The sequence below is a fragment of the Macaca fascicularis genome, chromosome 6 (assembly GCF_037993035.2).
Source record: "Macaca fascicularis isolate 582-1 chromosome 6, T2T-MFA8v1.1".
NCBI classification, from domain to species: Eukaryota; Metazoa; Chordata; class Mammalia; order Primates; family Cercopithecidae; genus Macaca; species Macaca fascicularis.
The window spans coordinates 76,361,920-76,378,424 of NC_088380.1; the positions used below are offsets into that span (position 1 = coordinate 76,361,920).

General features: G+C 40.6%; 1 protein-coding gene across 2 annotated transcripts in view; it reads right to left on the bottom strand.

The window, feature by feature from the left end:
• Positions 1-640: 640 nt before the first annotated feature.
• ZNF366 (zinc finger protein 366) overlaps positions 641-16,505 on the bottom strand; it is an 85,956-nt gene continuing 70,091 nt past the window's right edge. Inside the window, exons 6-8 of one of the 2 annotated variants that reach the window (XR_006698740.2) lie at positions 15,397-15,549; positions 15,209-15,250; positions 10,863-12,844 (exon numbers count right to left, since the gene is read on the bottom strand). The gene's annotated coding sequence lies outside the window, so the exon portion shown is untranslated. Of the gene's footprint in view, positions 1,808-10,862; positions 12,845-15,208; positions 15,251-15,396; positions 15,550-16,505 lie in introns of those variants that run through there. The other variant, XR_006698741.2, reaches the window with a different exon arrangement.

Genomic DNA, 16,505 nt, shown 5'->3' on the forward strand with positions numbered 1-16,505 from the left:
TTTTTTCATAAGTTTGATTCTTTTTTCTTGGCTTTAGCCTTCTGGCTATGATTTTGACTGCTCTCCACCAATCTTTCTTTTTTTCTCCTGGTCAGGTACTATTCTCTGATCTTGTGTGTGTGTGTGATCTTTTACAATCTGATTCCACTGAAGTGGCCTTAGCTACTCATTTGCTTCCTTACCTTCCTGTCTCTTTTCCTTTACCCCAAGATCATTTTTTAAAAATATTATCTTCACATTTTTTATAGACTCTTAGGCCACCTCTCCTTTTATATAAAGGCTCCAGCTGTATTAACAGAGCTATCTCTCCCTTGAATATTTGAAATCTCAGAGAGATGCCTCATTCTGCCTTCTGTTTTCTTCTGGACACAATGGAGAGTGTATAGATATCATTCAATAAGGTTCTTAGGTTAGTAGCAGCAGAAACAGGCTATGGCTACAGCAAACAAAAAAGGAATTTGTTGGGAGGATTATCAAGAAGCTTAAAGCTGATGGTCAGAATCAGGCTATACAACAGTCAGAATCAGGGTGGTTCCAGGAGTTTATTCAGCAGGAATTAATCTGTCCTGGTGCTAATAAAAGAGGATTTCAAAAGTTTGTGGAAAAATAAAATTAAAAGATAAAAATTAAAAAATATAAACTTTATGTCTCAACATAAGCTCCAAGAAGGTCAAGACACTTTTGTAAGCCATGATACTAGCCATTTAGTCCATCCCTAAAGAACTGAGGGCCCTGGAAATTTGACCATGTCAATGAAGTCTAATTTATATTTTTAACTGAACAAAAATGAGTGCCCTTTAATTTTTTTTTTAAAGGTAAGGAAACAAAGAGAAGTCAGAAAGAGCCAAATCAGGACTGTAAGGTGGATGCCTAAAGATTTTCCATCAAAACTTTCACAAAATTGCCCATGTTTGATGAGATGAATGAGCAGGAGCATTATTGTGGTAAAGAAGGACTCTCCAGTGAAGCTTTCCCAGGTGTGGTTTTTTTTTATTTTATTTTATTTTTATTTTTATTTTTATTTTCTGCTAAAGCTTTGGCTTTCTTGAACACTCTCATAGTAAGCAGATGCTGTTGTTATATGGCTCTCCAGAAAGTCAACAAGCTAAGTGAGTTGAGCATCCCAAAACACTGTTTCCATGACCTTTGTTCTTGACTGGTCCACTCTTGGTAGCCATTGCTCTGATTGTGCTTTGTCTTCAGGATTGTACTGGTAAAGCCACGTTTCATTTTCTGTTACAGTTCATCAAAGAAATGCTTCAGGATCTTGATCCCACTTGTTTAAAATTTCCATTGAGAGCTCTGCTCTTGTTTCAGCTGATTTGTGCACAACAGTTTTGGCACTCATTGAATGGAAAGTTTGCTCAATTTTAATTCTTCAGTCACATGTATAAGCTGAACCAATTGAGATGTTTGTGGTGTTGGCCATTATTTCAGCTATTAATTGTCAGCCCTCTTCAATTAGGGCACTTAATTGTTGGCCCTCTTCAATTATGGGAAGAACAAGATTTTTTTTTTTTTTTTTTTTTTTGCAAATTGTTGTGGATGGTCTGCTGCTGCTGGTTTCATCTTCAACACTGTCCCATCCCTTCTTAAAACGAGCTATCCATCTGTAAACTGCTGATTTCTTTGAAACATTGAGCCCTTAAACTTTTTGTAAAGCATCGATGATTTCACCATTCTGCCACCCAAGCTTCATCATAAATTTGATGTTTGTTCTTTCTTCATTTTTAGCAGATTTCATGTTGCTCTGATATGTCTTCTTTTCAAATTGAAGTCTTATCCTTCAAATGACTCAGACCAGACCCTATTCAGATATGTTATAACAAGTTAGTACAAATTTATTTTGGTACACAAAATTGAAATTCACTGAATTTTTTTTCATAATATGCATTTCCATGAACATTTTGAAGACCTTTCATATACTTCAGATTAAAAATCTTAAGAGAGATGGTGAGTCTGATTGGCCCAGCATAGGTCAGATGCCTAGCTCTTGGCTAGGGGAGGCTAGGGAATTCTGATTTGCATGTCCAATAAGGCTACATGCAATGGGGAGGAGGTAATGCCCCCAGAGGAAATTGGGTGCAATTACCTGTAGTGGGGTGAATACATGATAGAATGCTGAAGAACAACCGATATCCACTGTAGCTACTATCTCCCAAGGTTCACCTCATTTCCACTTTACTAATAAGTTCTACCTTTTTGCTCAGAGTTAAGAGTTGGCCGTATTTCCTTTATTGATCCAGCTGCTCCTGAGAAAAGATGTTATTAGCAAAGGATATTAGAAATTTATGAGATGTTCTGCTTTCAGCAGGATGAGACTTCCCACAGTATCCAAGTGGTAGAAGTCCCAGAATACTGGCAATATCTGTGCCATTTTAACAATACCACTAAAATTCTATTGCCTTGTGGCCCCAAATCTTTTAGAAAGGAGTATCAACAAAAGCATTTGCCTCATATTAACCTATTAAATTACTTTAGCAATCAATCAATCACATTTGGGGCTTATTGTATAGCCATTGGGAATCACAAATATTATCCCTGAAACTTTCCCACTATTTCGTCTTGAAAATTGTTAATTGTCCCCTCAATAACATTAATAATCTCTCCCATATGGATGCTGACCACCCAGCACTCAATATTCTGTTGCATCTTTGTTTCATATCTTTATAGTTTTCCTTAGACTTTTTCTTCTTCCTTATGATTTTAGGGTTTCCATTTATTTTTCTTTTTAAATTAATTCCTTCAAGCCTTCGTAAGTGGCTCTCAATCTTTGCCAGGAACTTATCCTAAGCCATGGTATGCCAGCCATGTAGCTACCACTCACATCTCACAACTGTCTTCTTTTAAAGACAGAATCTTCAACAAGAAGGATAAAAAAATGGTGCCTAGTTCTTAAATTTCCTATCTAGAATAGAGACAGATGTAAATTTCTCTTGACTTTATCACTTGTTCCCATGTGAGCACATAGATGGGTGGTAGCAGGCTTAGGCTGGGCTCTCCTTTTCAGATATTGTCAAACAGGTGACACAGTTCTGAATTGACTGTGTCATCTCCTTATTCTCACTATGGATAAGCTCCACAAAACACATCTTCCACCTGGAAAATTAGTGGGCATATAGATGTTGGAAGAGTAAAAGTAATTCTTAGAATCATTAATTCAAAGACAAAATCCTAAGAGGTGATAATAGGGGTTGGAAGAATGAGATTAAGGGAGTAACATGGTAATAGGAAAAGCAAGATTCCTTGAGAAATATTCCTGTTAGTGAGTTTTCTCATGCTATCCTGGAGCTCTCCCCTGCCCAGCAAATTAGAATTACAGTTGAACTGGGAGATTATTTTGTAAAGCCTTCTGACCTTTAGGCACTGTATTTGAGACTGAGGCAGGGAACAAAAGAAGTCCTAAATGTCATACACAGGTGTCATCAACCCCAGAAAGGCTTGGACTTTGGTCACTCTTGAGAAACCACAGCTGCTAAGATAAATGGTGATTCCCATGAGGAGATTGTTCTGGAATCTGTCATCGGGATGCCCTTTTATTTTTCGAGACAGCTAATCTGGAAATGTGAAACTTGCTCATGATCCAATTTTCCTTTCCTTTCAACTGCCTTTAATGAAGTCATAAGATCTGACAATGGCCAAGCAAGCAGCCATGGAGTGGATCCCAGGCTCTGGCATTTACTAGGTAAGGTCACTTTCTGGGGGTACTTAGACATAAAGGAAGCTGAAGGTGAAACAACATTTAAGAGAGTGTATCTAAGAGTCAAAATGAGGGAGGCCAGATCCGTGGTCCAGGAATTCGAGAACAGCACAAGAAGACAGTAGAAAAGGCAGGACTAAAGAAAGGCCATTTTGCCATAAGTGGAGCTGGGAGATGAGAGCTTTCTCTTTTATGTAAGTAACTCTCTGAGGTATGACACCTGTGTTAAAAGCACTGGGCAGACCAATAAGAACAACTAATCCCCTAAAAAGAAACACCCTCCATTCTCTTAACCTGAAGCAAAGTAAAAATGAAGAGCTCTAGAATCTTATCAGGGGCTGTTCCCCTTAATGAGTAGACGCTGGAAAGTCAAAGGTTTGGCTTATCATGCAGTATGCCAAGACCAGCAGCCACTCCTAAACATCTATTTGGATGATCTCAGGGTTGACAATGTTGTTGGGAGAAGGGACTAGGGGGCTTAATTAAGGCAGATTCAGTTAGATTTTGTATTTATTTTGGGGTAGCTTCAAGGTTGAAGGAGATGTGGTCTAATGGCTATAGAGAGGCAAGAATCCTCAACCCACCTCCTCACAATTAGATTAGTTTACTCCACTGATGATTAAGTTGTGCTGAAAAAGATGCAGAGAACTGTGAAAAAGGTGTTTGTGAGGAGGACAGGACACACACTCCGACTCCAATAATATAATATACAAAAATTATTTAAAGGGAGTACAATTCAGATTTCCAGGCTATATTTCCAGTTTTACCCATGCAAGTAGAAAAAATAATGAAAAGAATGAAAAGAATGAGGAAAAGAGATATAATAGGAATGAGATAATTTAACCTTATTAGAGAAAGGAGTTCATCACCGACTAAGTCTAAAAAGGATAATGGGGAAATAAAGATGAGCACATGTTCTCCATGCCCACGGTAGACACAATAAAAGAAAGCAGACTGAAGCCATGGCCAGAGGGGAGATTGATCTGGGTAACAGAATTTCCTCCTCTGCAGGCTGTTAGAACTGAAGGCATGCTCCTTTTCCAAAATGGCTTAGTTGCAGCTTCATTGGTGTTCTCACTACCCATCCATCCCTCAGGCATGATAAGCACAGTCAGCTTAACTAAGGGCACTTCCCACCAGTTTCTGCCTGGGGTGGGGGAAACAGACCCAGCTGACACCTTGACCACAACCTCATTAGAGACCACACGCCGGATCAACACAGATAAGCCACTCCCCAATTCCTGACGCATGAGATTTTAATGCGTATTGTTGTTTTAAGCAACTAAGTTTTGGGGTGATTCCTTAAGCAATTAAGTTTTGGGGTGATTCCCTAAGCAACTAAGTTTTGGGGTGATTCTTTATGCCTCCGGACCTGTGGAACAGAAGAGAAAGAAATAGGTTTGGGCAAAGGTAGAAGTTGAGCTGGGATGCAGTTTCAAGGAGGTCCTCAGCTGGCCATATGAGAGCTTCTGAAGCTGCGATGATACTGTAGAGTCACAGTTATTATTTTTTAAAAATATAACCATTTTATTTTTAATCCTATTAGAAACTGTCCCATATCAGTACCTAAAGAGCTTCCTTATTCTTTTTCACAACTATATAGTATTCCACTGTATGGAGGTAGGTACAACAATTTATTTAGACAATCCCCTATGGATGGACATTTAGATTATTTTAGTGTTTAAAAGCATGCTTCAAGGTACCTATGTGTACGATCACCTTTTTGTGCACATACATATAAAAACACAGAACAAATCTGTAGAATTGGAATTGCTGATATCCAGGCTTCTCACTCAGTATCTACAGGAGTTGCCTGATCTTTTATGCATCATCTACCTACCCCTAGTTCTCACTCAAGTACTGGAACCTCTACCTACTGTAAGCTGCCTGGAGCCCCTACTGTACTCATCAGACAAGGAGCACTTTATGTAAACTCAGAGAAAATAGCTAAAAACTTTATGAGTGTGTTATTAAAAACAGTAAAACAGAACTATTTCAACAAGTCCATTACTGTGTCCTACATAGACTCTTAGGTCAATAAAAAGTTCTCAAACACCTAATGTGATAAAACATAGTGTGAGGGCCAAAAAGAAATGAAAGACTTGGTCTTCACCCTTCAGAAGTTGAAGATCAATTGTCCCCACCAGCTGGGACTCAGGAGAGCTAAATCCAATCAGTTGGTTTTTCTCCCTCAACGACACAGCTCCAGTTGCAGGGGAGAAACTGCCCTGAGGTCACTGAGGATAGGAATACATTCTTGGGTGAACTCCCTCTATCTTTTCATTTTTCTCTCACATATAGACACAATTTTTTTTGTGATGAAGTAAAATTATACTATTACGATTAGAGGGCATTGGCTGAATGATGTGAGTTTTCCACTATCTTCATGTACTTCTTTAATCCAGAGTGGTTTTCTTTGTTTTGATAAAATGCACATATGTTTTTATGTACATCTAGTGTTTCAGTGACTTCCAGTCTATTTTGACCATGGCTAACAGTATGAAACACATTGACAATATAATCCATCCAACCATCCACCCATCTACGTATATCTTTTAAAAAAGCCTCACCAAAAGCACTTAGCCTTATTATGCATAATACTTTCTGATAGTTCCTATTCTAGTCTATTCCATTTTGTAAAAATGCTGGAATCAACTCACTTAATTTTACAATCTACTAATGGGTCATGACCTGTAGTTTTAAAAACACCACTCTCTATGCCACACTACAGGCCTGGAGTAAAATCCAAGTGTTTGTCTTGTGTAATAAAAACCTTAAAAGTCTTTGAGCCCTGCTTGTTAGATTTGTTCTTCCTCTAAAAGTTAGAAGCTATCCCTGCTAAATGTGCTGGAAGCAACATAAATCCAAGAGTTTCTCATAAGTCGGCATGAATGTGCTGTCATTTGGGGCCGGTGTTAGAAATGTCAGTAAGTGCACCTGGTTCTGTCATTCTTCTTGACTGTCTGTCACAGCTGGAGAGGTACTTTCCCTCCAGATGCCCTCTGATGGAGTTCACAGGAAGAGAATGCAAATGCTAGTCTGCTTAGGCCAAGAATCTGTCTCCCTGCAGCTGATTGGGTTACGTGGTGGGGAGAGGTGTGTGTGTCTGTCACTAGCAAGAGTGATCTGCTTGTATGGGGAATCTTGGGGAATAGAGTAAAATGAGAAGACAGATGTAAAAGAATTCTCCCTAACATTATGCCATCACACCTGGAGTAATATTAATGATCTCACATTTGTGTTTGGTCAGCCTAGGGACACAGAGGAGGGAAACTGACGTGATGGTTTGTGGGTCAGCTGTGTGTCAGGCCCCACACTAGGCACATGCCTGTGTAGTCACTGGAGTAGGTGTAATAAGAGCTAACATGTATTGGGTGCTTATTTTTCTTCAGGTATTTACAGGCATTATCCCATTTACGTCTCACAATTCTATGAGGTTCATACTATATGAGTCCCAATTTTTCAGATGAAGAAACTGAAGCTTAGATGGAAGGAATAATTTCCCCAGGGCTACACAGCTAGTGTAAGACAGAGCCAGGACCAGAGCCCAGGTATTCCCTAGTCCACAGCCTGTGCTTGTCACCACCACCCTGAATTATTGTAGGGGAGGTAACTGGCTCAAAAAGAGTAAGTAAAGTGCACATAACCCTGGTTCCACAGCTAACAGGTGGCAGAGCCAGGATTCACAAGGAGTCTGTCTTGAAGTCAAAGCCAGGTTCTTTCACTAGAACCCTTCAGCTCTGCTGTTTCCTGGGCCCACGGTGGCCAGGAGTAATTTAAGGGGAAATGTGATTCTTTCTGGAATGCAAGTTTGAACATGGTAGGATGGAAAGATCTGCGGCTGCTATTGAGAAACATGTATTCTAGTGTTGACTCTCCATAAGCTTGCCGGGGGGTGAAGGCCCAGGGGATGAGGTCTCAAATAAATCATTCTGTGTCTTCATACAAATAACTGTACAAGTCAATGGGCTTTTATGAGCTCCCTAAGGATCAAAGCTAAAGGTGTGAGGGATTTGGACATTTTAAAGTTGAATATAAATGTAAGACCTGACTTTTAAAATTCCTTCTTAAACCATGTACCTTATGCCAAGAGAAATGTTATACTTTATTGCTTACATGAATTGAAATAAACTGCTTGTGGTCAGGAATCATGTTTCATGGTTCTTAGAATACTTAGCACTCAAGTCCTTCTCCAGTGTTACCATGGAAAGCATCAGAAAAGGAATTTCTGCTGCCAGGGAAGACATTTAAAAGTTGGGGTAGGGGAGAGGTGTCTAGATTGACAACCTCAACCTATGGTATGAATTTAAGTAATAATTGTAATAGATGTTAATATTACACCTAATTTACATAAGTAGAATTCTAGATCATTGCCTTGAAAGGAATTTAATCATTCTGCTTATAATTTGGGAGCTTTCTGTATAGCTTATGTATTGTTGCTTATTAGGGTAGTCAGATTGACGGACTGATAATGGCCTCACAAAACTGTTAAGTTCATTTAGGACAGTGACTGCATCTGTAATGCTTATTCTGGGGTCTCCAGAGCCTCCCCAGCACAGTGCCTGTCATGTAGCAGGTGCCCAGTGAACATTCATTGAATGAGTAAATGAAGCTGTGGGTCCTCTTGTTTTGATTTCAAAGGGAAAAGTCTTGGTCGGCAAATACTACAGACAAATTTTTAACTTTCAGACAAAGTATCAAGGCTTTGCATATGATGACTATAGCGTATCTTCAGTGGCTAAGTATAGGCTTTTATCACTAAATGCCTCATGTGAGTACTTAGCCACATTGGTTCTTTCTCTCTAAACAAACAAAAGCCCCATAGAGGTTTTTTGGGGTTTTTGCTTGCTTGCTTTCTGAAGCTTTTACAGTTTAAAATGTGCAAACTTCGACAAAGGGGTAGACCCAGGAACTTGAATCCTGGTTGGATACGTGTTCCGCTACTTCCCTGTGCCTGCACATCGCCACCTCCACCCCCACAAAGGGGATGCAGTGCTTGTCTACTATTCACAGACAAGTCCTAGGAAAGATTAACCCACAATATTTGTGATGCAAATTTTATGGAGGTCAACCAAGGGCACAGTTCGCTATTAGGTCACCTTGCAACTCAGGATAAAGGGAAAATAGGATGCAGGGTGGAAACAGAAAATGGAATGGTAAAGCAGAAGAAAATGCCCTAACTGGAATAAAGACTTCATATAGTTTGGATGTTCTTTCCCTTAAATTCTCATGTTGAAATTGATTCCCAATGTTGGAGGTAGGGCCTAATGGTAGGTGTTTGGGCCATGGCAGAGGTTGGGCTCCCTCATGAATGGACTAGTGCCCACCCGCCCTGGGCAGAGAGGTGTGAATTCTCCCTCTGTTAGTTCCTGAGAGAGCTGGTTATTGAAAAGAGTCTGCACCTCCTTTCTCTCTTGCCTCCTCTCTTGCCATGGGGTGTCTGCACATGCTGGCTCCCCTTCACCTTCCACCGTGAGTGGAAGCAGCTTATGACCTTCACTAGAGCAGATGCTGGCACCATGCTTCTTGAACAACCTGCAGAACCATGAGCCAAATAAACCTCTTTTCTTTGTAAATTACCTAGCCTCAGATATTCCTTTATAGCAACACAAAATGGACTAAGACAAAGCTTCTATTCGAAACCCAGATAGGCTCCTTGTTGTTTGAAGAATAAGAAGTACAGAACAACAGCACAGCTGTACGAATAAACCCCATATAATTCACTGGGCATCCAGTTTCTATTTACAAGGAACAGGTACAGTTCATCTTTTATTTTCTATTTTTATATTCATGTGAAAAGAAGGGAGATTATGAAAGTAAATATGGATCCCAGCATTAACAGCTGAATATATAAAGGAATTCAAGTGCTTTAATTAAAAAATTATGACCAGCCGGGTGCGGTGGCTCAAGCCTGTAATCCCAGCACTTTGGGAGGCCAAGACGGGCGGATCACGAGGGCAGGAGATCGAGACCATCCTGGCTAACACGGTGAAACCCCGTCTCTACTAAAAAATACAAAAAACTAGCCCGGCGAGGTGGCGGGCGCCTGTAGTCCCAGCTACTCGGGAGGCTGAGGCAGGAGAATGGCGTAAACCCGGGAGGCGGAGCTTGCAGTGAGCTGAGATCCGGCCACTGCACTCCAGCCTGGGCGACAGAGCGAGACTCCGTCTCAAAAAAAAAAAAAAAAAAAAATTATGACCACAGTGAGATACACTTCACACCCATTGGGATGGCTATTATTAAAACATGAAAAATAACAAGTGTTGAATGAGGATGTGGGGATAATGGAACCTTTGTGCATTGCTGGAGGGAATTTAAAACGGTGCAATGTCTGTAGAAAACAGTTTGGCAGTACCACAAAAAGTTAAACATAGAATATTACCACATGACCCAGCAATTCCACTTCTAGGTATGTGCTATGGTGTGAAGGTGTGCCTCAAAGTTCATGGGTTGGAATCTTAATCCCCACTGCAACATTGCTCAGAGGTGGAACCTTTAATAGGTGGTCAGGTCCTGAAGACTCTGCCCTCATACATGGATTAATGCCATTATCTTGGGAGTGAGTTCCTGATAAAAGGATGAGTTTGGCCCCTTTCTCTCTCTCACCCATGTGATGCCTTCTGCCATGGTGTGATGCCTTCTGCCATGGTATGATGCAGCAACAAAGCCCTCACCAGATGCTAGTCCCTCAATCTTGGACTTCCCAGTCTCCAGAACCATAAGCCAAGCAAACTTGTATTATTTATAAATTACTCAGTCTGTGGTATTCTTTCATAGCAGCAGAAAATGAATCAAGACAGTATACACTGAAAATCAAAATGGAAAGAACTGAAAACTGAGACTCAAACAAATATTTGTACCCCAATGTTCATAGGAGCATTATTCACAACAGCCAAAAGGTAGAAACAACCCAAACATTCACTGATGGATAAATGGATAAACAAAATGTAGTATGAATATATATAATGAAATATTATTCAACCTTAAAAATGAAGGAAATTCTGACATGTGCTATAACATGCATGAACTTTGAAAACATTATGCTAGTAAAATAAACCTAACATAAAGGACACATACTGTGTAATTCCACTTATATAGAGTACCTGAGTAGTCAAATTCAGAGTCAGAAAGTAGAATAGAGATTACCAGGGGCTGGGGAAAAGAGATAGTAGGAATTATTGTTTAATGGGTGCAGAGTTTCTGTTTGGGATAATGAAAATTTTCTGGTAATAAATAGTGGGGGTGAGTGCACAACATTAAGAATATACTTACTGCATTGAATTATATACTTAAAATGATAAATTTTATTTTATGTATATATTTCTTTTTTCTTTTTTTCTTTGGAGACCGCATCTTGCTCTGTCACACAGACTGGAGTGCAGTGCGCGATCTTGGCTCATTGCAACCTTGGCCTCCCAGGTTCAAGCAATTCTCCTGCCTCAGCCTCCCGAGTAGCTGGGACTACAGGAGAACACAGCCACGCCCGGCTAAATTTTTTTTTTGGTATTTTTGGTAGAGAAGGGGTTTCACCATGTTGCTCAGGCTGGTCCCGAACTCCTGAGCTCAGGCCATCTGCCCGCCTTGGCCTCCCAAAGTGCTAGGATTACAGGCGTGAGCCACCGCACCCAGCCTGTATTTCTACAATAATAAAGATGATGTTGTAAAACCTATGAACGGATTAATTGTATTCACAATGTTGTACAACCATCACCGCCATGCTCTGCTACCTCTTTCAGTGTAGGTCTTCCACAGTGCACAGCCGAGCCCACTAGAACAGCTCCACCAAAACACAGAAATGCGAGGAAAGAGGGACTACACTCCTCATCAGCTTCTCCACTCAGCTCCTCCCCACTGAGCAGCAGCTGAGGGTGGGGGGAACTGTTGCCTGGATACCCACCCAGGAGAGATCTGTCTGTATAGGCTGGGGAGGTGGGAGTTGCCACCTGGCTGCCAGGCCCACTGGATAAGCCATCTGGAAGCTGGGGAGGTGGAAGGGTGAAGATCCTAGCTTGATTGCCATGGCCTCTCATTGATACTACAGAGTTTCTGTAGATTTGTTGAATAAATATTCCTTAAACTGTTGTAAGCCCTTTGGCCAATCACCAGAGATTTTTGAATGATTGTCTTCTACCTGTTTAATAGATGTCTCCCTGGGGGAGAAGTTTCACTGGCATTGTTACATTATCATTCTGGAAGAGTTTTAATTAGTTTTAATTAACCATAGTGGAAAAGGCATCGTTATATTATCATTCTGGAAGCTCCTCTCTTCCTCAAAGAGTTTTAATTAACCATAGTGAAAAATGCATCTTTTAAAACAGAGGCATTTTGTAGAGGCCCTCTTGAAGGCTTCTCCTGATAAATTCATGTATCAATCTTGGTCTGATGGAATTCTAAAGAGAAGAAGAGATAGCGGCTGTATCCAATCACAAGTATATTTAAAACCTTGCTGAAGATGGTGTAGTAGTAGCCAGGCCCTTTGCTCAGAGAGCTAACAGTCTGAATAAGGCAAAGCGTTTGAGTAGATAAACCTGAGATCAAAAGTAAACTATCCCTGCAGGAAGGTAAGGAGATTAATAGCATGGAGGCATATGGAGCTTTTGGAAATAAAGCCATTTGAAATCCACAAAATCACCTGTGTCTTCAGAGAGGGGCTTAGAGTGACTTCTAAGGGGATTAGACCCTGTTAACAGTGTGCTTCAGAGAGATGCATCAGTATACCTGACGAATGTTTTTTGAATGTCCTTGGGGAGGCTAACGTTGTAATTATCACTTTCTGAGGCTCTGCATAACTTTGCTTTGATTTTTGCTGTTTTTTTTTTTTCTGTAAGGACTTTGCCGTTACTGGGGATTTTATATTTCTTTTATTTTCAATTGGTTTTTAAGGAGGGAGAAGAGGCAATTGACTCCATGCCGTATGTATACAGTCTTGTAAAACCACTGCTGAAGATTTGAAATATTATTCTGACTTGAATAACTCGCCACTCCAAGTGAAGCTGTTTTCTTCGCTAGACTTGCCACAGTTTGGAAGGGAAGCTGTCCTTCAGCAATGATAAATGACACAGCAATTGTTTCTGCAAGTCCAGAATGATGAATAGATCTTGCCTCATTTGACACAGGAGAGACCAGTTTCTTTACTGCTACATTCTAGAAGAAGAAACAAAACCATTTGCCAGCATGCTTAATATGATGAATTTCTAAACTGAAAGCACTATCTTTGTAATCCTTTTTGATGTCTCTTAATATATCTATCCATTTTCCTCCAAAGACCATTTGTTTATTAAGATCCACTCTGTGAAAAGAGTCACACGGTGTATTTCAAATGTCCATTTAAAATGATTCTTTAGGTATGATGCCAGAAATTGTAACAGCCCTCCGCCTCCCCTTCACATTGCCTGTGTGACCTCTGGCATGTCCTGCCAAGTACCCTCCCTCTCTCACTTTCATTGCCCAAGTGCATTCTGAGTAGCAAGGAGTTCTGCTTGGACTCGTTGTTTGGGTCAGGCTCAGAGAGCACTCTTAGGTTTTTTTCTCATCGGCTAATAAAGATAAGGGGTGGCATCAGGGGAAGCACGTCTTAGAGATGAAGGGCAAATGGAGATCTTTGATTCAAAGAATGTGGCTCCATCACTTTCTCTTACATAAAAATTCTATTCATCCCACACTTCCTACTGCAAATCACATTGGTACCCCATGACAATGCAGTAGATACACAAGGACTTTCCCACATCACACTACAAACACAGCCACCCTCTCTGGGGAACGTAAGAGAACCTTTTGGGCTTCCACTTCCCCTCCATTTGTTTGAAGGATCAAGAGAACACTGTTCCATTTTCAACAAAAATTAAAAAGGAAAATCATGAAAAGAGCCAACCTCCTCTTTTTTTGTTTTCTCCCTTAATATATTGTTGCATCCAGGGAAGAGGAAACAGTGAGCGCCACTGATACTGGGTCCCCAGGGACCCCATAAGGGTCACTCCCCAGCTATCAAATGAGCATGTCTTCCTCCACTTGCAGAGTGAGTTTTTAACGGGAATGGAAGTTACTCTTGGCTCAGCTCTGATGTTCAAAAAAAAAAAAAAGAAAGAAAAAAGAAAAAAAGAAAAAGAAATGCTACAGAGCTTCAGGGAACCAGGCTGTGTTCACACCTGGGTTTTCACAGGACAGAGATTTTTAGCTTTAAGGCCTTGGAGATTTGGAGAAAGGAGATTTCAGAAATCATTAGCCATGTTCCTGCCAGCTTCAGCAGGCCAGCTAAGAACAGTGTGTTCCTTAAGGGCAGGAACAAATTCCTTCCACATGTTTTTGTTTTCTTGTTTCTTCTTAAGGTGCTATCAGTGGTGCCATGGGCCAGTTAACTTTGGGACTTAAAATGTGACAATATCTCATTTTTTTCTACACCATTGCTAACTAAGATGATCACTAGATAAAATTTTCCAGATAACTGGACTGTCATCCTTTGAGAGCTGCATTTTAAAAATGGAAATGTGTTTGGACTCCATTTAGTGAATAAAAACAATAGAGATGGTTAACTCTTTGTGCAAGTTCATGTTCATGGGTGTATTATTTTATTGGCTGCATCAAAGATGTCCTCAAGGTCTATGGAGATGAAAAGGACTCTGCAGCCTCACATGATGGTCTTGAAATTCTAGCCTTTCTGTTACTTTTCTGATCTTCCAACTCCGTGTTCATTTGGCATTGTTATTCTGTCATTTCTTCCCAGAATCTGCATCTGAGAAGCCTCATTGCCTTCCTCAGTCTGGACTATTTACTTCTTCACCAGTTGTAATGTAGGCAAAACTGAGAGAAACCAGATGGACTTAGTTTTACATACATTACTCAGTAAATATGCCCTCCTGCCAACTAAATGAAAAGCATGGTTTTTATGACAGCATCAAAATCTAATTGATCCCTTCAGTCATTGTGAGGAGATGGACTTTATATCAAGTGGCATTTTATTTTGAACTTAGAAAAATATGCATCTTATTACAATTTACCTTCAGTATAACAAGTCCATTGGACCTCCACGCCAGATTTTGAACCATTCATTTCTAAATTATTTGCTACCTCCTTAATCTAGGCCAGTATTATCTCTCAGAGATTATGGAAACTGCCTTTTGATGGTGTTCCAGCATCATCCTGGCTTTCTTCCAACCCTATACACTATAGTCAGAATGAACTTTCAAAAAAACTGAATCTCATTATTTCACCTCCTTTCTCAATGGCTTTCTATGTTAGCCTCACCTTGCAGCACTCACCCTGTCCTGCTGTGCTCTACCACACTGTCTTAAGGGGTGAAAAGAGGTAATCGACTCAATCCTGTATGTAGACACTCTTGGAAAACCACTGCTGAGAATTTTAAATATTGTCCTGAGTTGGGTAACCTGCCATTCCAAGTGAAACTGTTTTCTTCACTAGACTTGCCGCAGGTTGGAAGGGAAGCTATCCTTCAGCAATGATAAATGACACAGCAACAGTCTGTGCAGGTCGAAGATGATGAATAGATTTTACCTTATCTATCCCCTCAGTTGACACAAGGTTGATACCAGTTTCCTAGAAGAAGAAACAAAATTATTTGCCAAAATGCTTAATACAATGAATTGTTAAACCGGCCACTATATATATATATATACACATACACACACAAACACACACGTATATATATATACACACACACACATATACGTATCTCACAGGACCTTTGCATCTGCCGTCTGCTCCATCTGGAATGCTCTTCCCTCTTTCCCTGGCCTGTTTCTTCTCTACTTCAGTTCTCAAATTAAATTTCACTTCCTCAGAAAGGCAATTCTTCACCATCTTACTTAAAGTAGGCATTCACTATTATTCTCAGTCTAGGGTAGAGTATGTGGATAGACATATGAGAGTGAACACAAAGTAGGAAAATCTTTATATCACATGTTAATACACATCATTAGATAGCATCTACCATGGAATAGACATTAAATAACCCAGCAGACAAAAATGACCTCACCAGTTGACTTTAGCCACCCCAGTGCTGGAGCAAAGAACACATGAACAAAGTAGCCACACTGGTAGAGATTACACACAGGTCCAGCAGCAAGAACTGCATTTACAAAGGTTGATCTAGCTGCTACCACTGCTAAATATCCAACATGCCAGCCATGAGGACTGGTGATGGGCTTCTAATATGACACTGTTGCTCAAGAAAACCAGTCAGTCACTTGGTAAGATGTTGTCTCCAATGAGCTCGTTTCATCCTGAGGGGCCAGTGGTTCCTTATTACAGGCATAGACACACACTCTGAGTATATGTTTGCTTTCCTGCTCGTGGGAACTTAGCCAGCACTACTATGCAAGGGATGGGGTTATGGAATGCTTGCTATGTTGGCACAGAATCCTATATAACATCGCATCAAGCCATGACCTTCAGCTTATAGTAACTGAGGTTTAGAAATGAGCCCTGGCCACAGGATCTACTGATCATATCAAATATGCACCACCCAGAAGTGGCTAGCTCCCTACGGTGCTTCTTGGAGGAAATACTCTGGAAGGATGGGGTGCCACCCTCTGGTATATAATTGAATCAAATACTTTTATATGGTGCTAAGTACCAATAGAAAGACTGCATAGGTCCAGGGACCAGGAGTGGAAGTGGGAGTGGTCCCACTTGCCATCAATCCCAATAACACTCTGGGGTGATTGGCGGGTTGCCCGGGGCGGTGGGGGGGTGTTGTACTTCTTATCACATAACTCTGGGCTCTGCAAGGTTAGAAACTTCCATCCTCAAAGATGGTACACTTTCACCTTGGAACATAGCAAGAGTATCA